The following is a 10,817-nucleotide window of genomic DNA, read 5'->3' as shown; positions in this document are numbered from 1 at the left end:
ACCTTGCTGGAATCTTTTAGCCTTCTTCCTGTCAGTATCCACATACGACGGTACATACCTTGACAATTCCTCAAACTTACCCTCATAATCTGTTATCGACATGTTCCCTTGCTTTAATTCTAAAAACTTCAGCTCCATTTGATCCTGAACAAACTGAGGAAAATACTTTTCTAAAAACAATTCCTTAAACCTTTCCCAAGTAATAACATATGTACCTTCCAATGTCTTCACCATCTCCCACCAATAGGTGGCTTCATTCTTTAGATAGTAACTTGCAAACTCAACCTTCTGTTCCTCCTTTACTTTCACTAAGGCAAATGCCTTCTCTATTTCCTTTAACCAAACATTTGCTTCAATTGGCTCTAAGAAACCCTTGAATTCTAGTGGGTTTACTGCTTAAAAAGTTTTAAAAGTTACCTGGGGGTTGGTCTGTCTTTATTGTTGTTGTGCCAGGTGAACTATTTGTTGGGCCAAGATTTGATGAATCTGGGCTATTGCTGGGTCTATGGGTCCTGGGTTCACATTTGGGTTTGTATCATCTTGGTTGGTGTTGTTGTTGGTTTCTTCATTCTGGGTGTTGGTGCGGGTATTTCTTCTGGGAGGCATTTTCTGTAAAGAATCAATCAACTTATTTAGCTTTTGAATCAATCTTTTGCATAAAAGAACAATTTTGCAAAACAGAAATATCTCTTTTTGAAAACAGTTGTAACTAAGTAAATTGCATGCTTCTTTACAGAATATATAAACAGTTATGGAAAATAGGGTACATGGTATCACAGGGGTATAACTGGTGCAATAGATAAGGTAAGGTAATACAGGTGCAATAAAATAAATGACAGTGCTGGAAAGGAAAAAGGTACTAATATACATAGATCAAAAGTTTTAGGTAGTACAAGCGAAAAGACGCTTCGGAAGTAAAAGCAAAAGGGTACAACAACCTACTCACTAGTCAGCATAGCTAGTCTATAAAGACAACTCAAAAGTCTACTGATACACACTACACACTACTGTACATACTACATAACCATAACAACACTGCTCAGAATCTCCATCTCTGAATCTCTGACTCAGCTCGAGGGAAACTCTGGTCCTGCCAGCCTCTCAAAGTCCTCCATCACCTCAGTAGCCCAGCCCATCAGTGCATCAGGGCCTCTGCCAGGTAATGTAGCTCCATGTAGCCTAGCCTCAAGAACCCTCTATGTCACATGAATCTCCTCTCGAAGTTCCCTCACACCACGATCAACATCAGTAGTCCTAATGATATGTTGTAGCTCTCTGATCTGGGCCAACAAGGAATCACGCTCCAATAGAAGAGCCTCATACCGGTAGTAAGGAACTGGGGGCAATGTAGACTGGAATGGGGCACTCGCAACTGAATGCCCAGTGGAATCTGAATCAGCTGGTGGGGGTCCTCTGATAGGTGGCCTCATGCCTGGAGGTGGAATAGCCTGCAGTGGTACGGGCAGCAACACAGGTGGAGGTAGTATAGCCAACACTGGTGGAACAACAGGACGTGGATCCGAAGACGGCACTCCAACTGAAGGATCTGAGTGATCAGCTAATACGGTAATAAAAAAGTCGGCCATCGCTGCTATCTGAAATCATATCGCAATATCAGAATCTCGAACCATAACGCGAATTACACTAATACCTGATATACCGAAGCACTCAACCTCTCGACGTTCTATCTTTCTATTCCTCACTTCTAATCCTAACCCTCTACCCATTCCCGTCAACCTAGGCTTGTGTCAGTGACTTATAACCTATAGCTCTGATACCAAACCTGTAGCGCCCTCCAAACCCGGGTCAGAAGTTTGGGATCCACACACATGCCTTATTTATAACCTGCTTATAGCAATAATAAAGATAACAATAATATGCAGTGACCCTATTTACCAACTACCACAGATCGCAACAGGTTAAAGTATGCACACAAGCCACACATCTACTTATATTACATACTGTTCAAATCCCAACTATTCCAAACTCAAAACTAAGTATTAAACATTATTACAAACTTTTACAGACTTAAATTATCCCAAAAGAAACCTACTAGCTTAGCTCGATCAACCTGAACCCCTAGCTCTCGCGCTGGACTGGGGATCCGCGGTACCAACTGGTTCCTTCTTAACTGGAAAAGAACAGAAACAATATCGCACAAATGAGCTAACTAGCTCAGCAAGTCACAATGACAAAACTGAGAATAATGATCATCAAGTGAACATGATTATGATATTAAGTGAACAATGGATTATTATTTAGAATTGGATATTATATTTTCATGTTAAAAACCAAGGTTAGGCTGCTGATCAGTCACACACTAACCCCGAGCAAAGCACACAACACTGCTCTAACTACTGGATCCAAGGCACACATTGGCCTAACTTGACCATTATATGGTCTGACCACGAATCTGGTCCACAATTTTATAAAAACAATCCAATTCGAACATAATAACAGAATAAGCAATAATAATCAATAACCAGAATCATCAACAACAATGAGTGTCTATCAATGAAAGGGTTTCAATCCTTGTAAGGATCAATAAGGTAATTTCAAAGCTTGGATGCTGGGTAATGGAAGAATTGGATAAAAAAGGAATAAATGTTTCAGGGTTTCAAGGATTTGGTCTTTCAAAGCATAAAATACAAAGATTTGATTGTGTAAGCAATCTGGTTCAGTATTTAATATTTAGTTTATATGTATTTATGGAGTAGGATCGTATACTTGAGGTTCGTGTTTGGGTATACAACAATCAATGGTCTCGAAAGAATCAGGTTACGGCTCAAGATCAATAACTGGAATCAAGGTTTTAGGGTACAGTGCTTCAAAGCACTTGCAATATCAACAAGACTATCAAGTACTACAATATCTCGAGAAAGTTCAGAACACTTGCCTGGTATTAGCTTACTACACTGCACTCGCTTCCAATCACAATCGTCTTACTCCTTAACTACCTGTTTCCCTTTCCTACGCCTTGCCTCTTCTGCTCACATATCATAAGCATCCATCAATAATCGACTCATAGAGTTCTGTTCAACACATACTTCTATCTACCCTTCGTTTTACCCAAATCCGATTAACGGATTGAAAGTTATGCAATAATCAAGTAAACACCGAATATATAGACTGATAGTCAATCAACAAGTCGCATATAGCACATAATACATCACGTAATCAATGATATATTATTTATAAAAAAGTCTCGGGTCATAAATAGGCTTTCTGATATTTAAAATGATTTTTAAAACATTTTTCGGAATTAAAACGGGTCGTTAGATCAATTTTGGGTTAATAAACAGGGTTCGGTAGGCCAATTCTGTCTCCGAAACAATTTTATACTAATTATCGAGCTTTGGAAATAATTTAGAATAATATTTTAAAGCTCGAAACTATTTTTCGGAATTTTTAAATCATTTTTAAATAATTAAATCTAATTAAATAATTGATTAAAATCAATTAATAATTAATTAAATCAATTAATTTTTGAATTAATTGACCAATTAATTAATTAAAAATTAACTGAAATTAATTAACTAATTAATTTAGATTTATTTTTGAATTAAAAATAATTTTCGGAATTAAAATAATAATTTTCAGAATTTTCAGAAATTAAAAATGAATTTTTATAATAAAAATAAATAGGAAATATGATTTTTAAATATTTTATAAACAGGAATCCTATTTTTGAAAACTTTGCAAACTACAGGGACTAAACTTCACCATCTTCAAAAATACAGGGACTAAACTGCAATTTTGCAGTTTCAGTCGCCGAAAAATCGGGGGTGGCCGGAGAACTCACCTCCGGCATCCTCCCACCACCATCACCTCCAGAATTAAACTACACAACACCAGGAACCTATATCTGCAATCAAAATTCATCAATAACCCCAGACTTGGCCGGAATTTGATCAAGAAACTCGCCGGTTTCCGGCGGGTTCGACGTAAACTTCAAAACACAACTCCCTTCTCTACAGACCTCGTTGACTAATGAAACTTGTACAACTAGATTGCAAATTTCACAGAGAATACAATACACTATACCACAACATCAATCTATTTCAGAATAAGAAACCCCCAAATTTTAATTAAGAACATTCATACGGGTTATAAACCCTAATTTTAAAATTCGAAAATCAAACTCAAATTTGAACATGTTATTGAACTCCAAATCAGACGTATAATATATCAAAATCATCAGGAAAACAAGCTCTACAACATGCAATCATCAAATCATACAAACAATCATCCGAACAAAAATTCATATTTTTAATAAATTTAATTCAAAAATAAATAAATTTCCAGAAAATAAACCTTTGATTCTGCAGTGAAACAAAGCTCAGAATCTGATAGAACACTTCAAATCCTTCGTTTTGGTTACTCAAGCTTTGAAAACAGAGATCGGTAATGCCTTCGTTTTGCTGTTTGATTCTTAGAACAGTTTATGTAATTAGGGTTTTTCTCTAAAAATTATAGAATTAACTATCTGCAAATGATTTTGATACGAAATAAAATACGGAAAAAGGCTATTTATATTTACGGAATATTAGTATCCCGTTGGATCATTCCGGATATAAAACGGTACGTTTATTTATAAAAACTGATCCAAACGGTATCGGTTTTCGGGATAATTATCCAAATCAGTATAATTTGTACTGCGGTCTTGGTCTCAGCGCCTGGTTACACGTATTACGAAGTGATAATTGTGATAGTTTAATAAAAAGCTCCCGTTTATCGAAAATACGGGTTTTATTGATTTACCGAAACGAATATTGTATCGAAAATGTTGCGCCGGGACCCGCGCAAGACAAACCGTACGCCGGATCGAAAAAGTCGAAACATGGAATATGCTCGGAATATTACAATTAGGTTAGGAAGGAGTTCTCGGAAGAGTTTCGGGTTCCAAAAACGTAACAACGGTTGACGTCAGTTGGTTCCCGTTTTTATAAAATAGATTTTAAATACTCGGAAAAAGATTTTATAAATTTCATATGATCCTTATAAATCCATAAATCAACATAAAAATAATTAGGAAGATATGACAATTATCTATGTTTTATTTTGGACATATAAAAATTAAAATACTCAATTAATATTATTTTTGAATATCCAAGTACAGATAACATTTAACAATTAACTCAGAGAATAGATACTGAACTCACATAATAATTATTTAATAGTAAAATAATTACACGATATATCCCGGATATTATAACAAGGTCATGATTCGTAGAAGCGTGACCCCAAAAATACGAGTACCCAAACAAAAGGCAATATACCTGCCTGTGGCAAAAATTGTGTCATAATATTCCATATGGCACTTAGAAATAGCCCTCCGCTGGACAGTCCATCCCGGTCACTTACACAATTATGATCCAATCTTAAAACCTTTTATTGAAATGGGGTCATAACAATCGACACCCGAAATAATTTTACTCCCCCAATTCTTGGGTAGGAATATTCGCAACCAAATCACTTTTCTCAAAATCCCAAAAAATTTATAAATCCAATAATTGGATAAGTAAAATCACTTGACTATTCTGAACATAGAAGAGCAGATGAGTATTTGCATAAACAGAATTATTTAATTCAGCGATATGTAAAACATCTATCGATTCTAAACTGAGAATAGGGAAAACAATACATGCATGAAAAGATTTAAAATGAATATCACTTGAACAATAAGTGATGATAGGGATACTTGCCTTTGGAATTTAGAAGTTAGTCACACTCGCGAAGATGCATTTATTCTGACATTCCGTCTCAAAGCATCACCGTCTTTATTCAACTAATCCTTTTTTTTGTTGCTCATGCAGTGCTGCAACCCAATATTTCATACTATTCAACCTTAGCCTTTATCCACTTTATCCGGTCCGGATCGTCTTGAAATACTCGCATCTTTAATTAGAAAATAACCTTTTAATCGTCTAATCGATAATCACTCCATGAACTGCGCGTCAAAAGCCTATCATCTACCCTTACGATAGCCCACACATAAATATAACAGATAAACACAGGACCCTTGATCCACATACACACATAATTCATATAGCACATAATCATATAACTCATGTATCACATAATTCATATCACATATGACTCGGTTTGTCAAAAGGTTCGACTCAATACATTTAAAACTGAAATCGGGTCAAAAATATGATTTATCGATCAATTGCAAAACTCAAAAATCTGTTTCTGCCCTTTTTGATTTAAAAATTATTCAAAATTCTTTTCTTATTTACAAAATTCATTTTTATTTTTATTTTGAAAATCACTATTTTAATCTTGAAAATTAATTTTTAATTCAAAAATAAATCCAAATTATTTAATTAATTAATTTTAGTTGATAATTAATTATTTAATTAGTCAATTAATTTAAATATTAGTTGATAATTTATTATTTAATTAGTCAATTAATTTAAATATTAATTGATTAATTAATTTAATTATATATTAATTAATTTTAATTGATTATTTAATTAGATTTAATTATTTATTTTGATTTAAAAATTCCGAAAAATAGTTTCGAGCTTTAAAATATTATTTTAAATTATTTGCCAAGCTCGATAATTCTTATAAAATTATTTTCGTGTGTTCGAGCCCTATTATTTAATTATTAAATGATTCAGAGTCCAATTTTTATTCCGAAAATGTTCAAAAATTCATAATAAATAAACTGTTCGTCCGTTTAATACGAAACGAACGCGTACAGACTCAGAAAAATATTCCGCTTTCAATGAAAATACTTTCGAGACCCAAATCCTTTTGTTTCGAAAGGTCACTTTTTTTACAAATCATTCTGAGTTGATTTTTGATCGATAAATCATATTTTTGACCCGATTTCAATTTAAAACATACTGAGTCGAACCTTTTGTCGAACCGAGTCATATGTGATATGAATTATGTGATACGACCTATAACGCCCCCAAATCCGGGGTCAAGGGATTTAGTCGTAACTATGAAATCTCAATCCAAATTAACCTGTTTAATCAATAAACAAATGCCAGCGGGAGATATTTATCATTTATGACCCCAAACTAATTCAAGATCTTTTCAGGTTACAGTTCTAGAAATAAGAAATCCAAATTCCACACATAAATTTTTCACTTTCTTTTAAAACTCTTTTCAATAAATTCCAACTCAAAACTAAACCCACTAGTATAACTTCAAAAAGAATTATACTAGGTCCAAATAAAATACACAACTGTAATATAATATAATATAAACAACTTTACACAATAAAACTTACACTAGTTCGCAAACCCTGGACCAACCACCTTCCAAAAGCTTCTTCTTTGCTTTCTCGAATTACGTAGCTAAACAGCGCAAGCTAATCCTCACTGGAGGTTAAATTTGAAAACAGGCAAATATGAGCGAAAGAAATGCTCAGCAAGATCATTATAACATATATAGGGTCGTATTGATATAAAACCGACATCTGCAATAGCGCAGAACATTTTAAAATCGAAATTGCTGAATCATAAAATTTTAGTGGAGGAACCGCAGAATTAATTCCTTAATTGTATTTAAAAACCATTTTGATATTTTTGAGCGAAATGCTTCAGCAATACTTTGAATCTTGACGAGAATCAAACTCGTAAAACAGTGTTTACGTAAATATCGTAAACAATAATAACAAGAAATAATAATTATGGATTAAATCATAAACTTTACTCAAAACCGAACTCTTCAAATTAATACTTATTTTGCTGTAATATCAAATTAGATATCAATACGGACTTTGATGCTAACAATACCCATACTGAAGTCAACATCAATCATCTATACTAATACCACCTTTGATATTAACAACAACGTAAGTATCAGCATAAATCAGAATCTTAATCAAAACTGCTTTTCACCATTATTCCAAAACAGAAACAGTTGATAAATCATTGATTCTATGAATATCAAAAACGATATGATAATTTAGATTAAGATCATTCTCCGATAGACGTACTATCACATGCTGATCAGCCCGTGTGATAGCACAAGGTCATGATTCGTAGAAGCGTGACCCCAAAAACACGAGTACCCAAACAAAAGGCAATATACCTTCCTGTGGCAAAAATTGTGCCATAATATTCCATATGGCACTTAGAAATAGCCCTCTGCTAGACCGTCCATCCCGGTCACTTTCGCAATTATGATCCAATCTTAAAACCTTTTATTGAAATGGGGTCATAATAATCGACACCCGAAATAATTTTACTCCCCCAATTCTTGGGTACGAATATTCGCAACCAAATCACTTTTCTCAAAATCCCAAAAAATTTATAAATCCAATAATTGGATAAGTAAAATTGCTTGACTATTTTGAACATAGAAGAGCAGATGAGTATTTGCATAAACAGAATTATTTAATTCAGCGATATGTAAAACATCTATCGATTCTAAACTGAAAATAGTGAAAGCAATACTTGCATGAAAAGATTTAAAATGAATATCACTTGAACAATAAGTGATGATAGGGATACTTGCCTTTGGGATTTAGAAGTTAGTCACACTCGCGAAGACGCATTTATTCTGACATTCCGTCTCAAAGCATCACCGTGTTTATTCTACTAATCCTTTTGTTTGTTGCTCATGCAGTGCTGCAACCCAATATTTCATACTATTCAACCTTAGCCTTTATCCACTTCATCCAGTCCGGATCGTCTTGAAATACTAGCATCTATAATTAGAAAATAACCTTTTAATCGTCTAATCGATAATCACTCCATGAACTGCACGTCAAAAGCCTATCATCTACCCTTACGATAGCCCACACATAAATATAACAAATAAACACAGGACCCTTGATCCACATACACACATAATTCATATAGCACATAATCACATAACTCATGTATCACATAATTCATATCACATATGACTCGGTTCGTCAAAAGGTTCGACTCAATACGTTTAAAACTGAAATCGGGTCAAAAATATGATTTATCGATCTATTGCAAAACTCAAAAATCTGTTTCTGCCCTTTTTGATTTAAAAATTATTCAAAATTCTTTTCTTATTTAAAAAAATCATTTTTATTTTTATTTTGAAAATCATTATTTTAATTTTGAAAATTTATTTTTAATTCAAAAATAAATCCAAATTATTTAATTAATTAATTTATTTGATTATTAATTATTTAATTAGTCAATTAATTTAAATATTAATTGATTAATTAATTTAATTAGTTATTAATTAATTTTAATTGATTATTTAATTATATTTAATTATTTATTTTGATTTAAAAATTCCGAAAAATAGTTTCGAGCTTTAAAATATTATTTTAAATTATTTGCCAAGCTCGATAATTCTTATAAAATTATTTTCGGGTGTTCGAGCCCTATTATTTAATTATTAAATGATTCAGAATCCAATTTTTATTTCGAAAATGTTCAAAAATTCATAATAAATAAACTGTTCGTCCGTTTAATACGAAACGAACGCGTACAGACTCAGAAAAATATTCCGCTTTCAATGAAAATACTTCTGAGACCCAAATCCTTTTGTTGCAAAAGGTCGTTTTTTTTACGAATCATTCTGAGTTGATTTTTGATCGATAAATCATATTTTTGACCCGATTTCAATTTAAAACATACCGAGTCGAACCTTTTGACGAACCGAGTCATATGTGATATAAATTATGTGATACGGCCTATAACGCCCCCAAATCCGGGGTCAAGGGATTTGGTCGTAACTATGAAATCTCAATCCAAATTAACCTGTTTAATCAATAAACAAATGCCAGCGGGAGATATTTATCATTTATGACCCCAAACTAATCCAAGATCTTTTCAGGTTACAGTTCTAGAAATAAGAAATCCAAATTCCACACATAAATTTTTCACTTTCTTTTAAAACTCTTTTCAATAAATTCTAACTCAAAACTAAACCCACTAGTATAACTTCAAAAAGAAGTATACTAGGTCCAAATAAAATATACAACTATAATATAATTTAATATAAACAACTTTACACAATAAAACTTACACTAGTTCGCAAACCCTGGACCAACCACCTTCCAAAAGCCTCTTCTTTGCTTTCTCGAATTACGCAGCTAAACAGCGCAACCTAATCCTCACTGGAGGTTAAATTTGAAAACAGGCAAGTATGAGCGAAAGAAATGCTCAGCAAGATCATTATAACATATATAGGGTCGTTTTTATATAAAACCGACATCTGCAATAGCGCAGAACATTTTAAAATCATAATTGCTGAATCATAAAATTTTAGTGGAGGAATCCTAGAATTGATTCCTTAATTGTATTTAAAAACCATTTTGATATTTTTGAGCGAAATGCTTCAGTAATACTTTGAATCTTGACGAGAATCAAACTCGTAAAATAGTGTTTACGGAAATATCGTAAACAATAATAACAAGAAATACTGATTATAGATTAAGTCATAAACTTTGCTCAAAACCGAACTCTTCAAATTAATACTTATTTTGCTGTCATATCAAATTAGATATCAATACGAACTTTGATGCTCACAAACCCTATACTGAAGTCAACATCAATCATCTATACTAATACCACCTTTGATATTAACAACAACGTAAGTATCAGCATAAATCAGAATCTGAATCAAAACTGCTTTTCACCATTATTCCAAAATAGAAACATTTGATAAATCATTTATTCTATGAATATCAAAAATGATATGATAATTTAGATTAGGATCATTCTCCGACGGACGTACTATCACATGCTGATCAGCCCGTGTGATAGCACAAGGTCATGATTCGTAGAACCGTGACCCCAAAAACACGAGTACCCAAACAAAAGGCAATATACCTGCCTCTGGCAAAAATTGTGTCATAATAT

This window comes from Apium graveolens, chromosome 2 (genome assembly GCF_009905375.1).
Source record: "Apium graveolens cultivar Ventura chromosome 2, ASM990537v1, whole genome shotgun sequence".
Lineage (NCBI taxonomy): Eukaryota > Viridiplantae > Streptophyta > Magnoliopsida > Apiales > Apiaceae > Apium > Apium graveolens.
Note: the sequence above shows the minus strand (reverse complement) of the source record.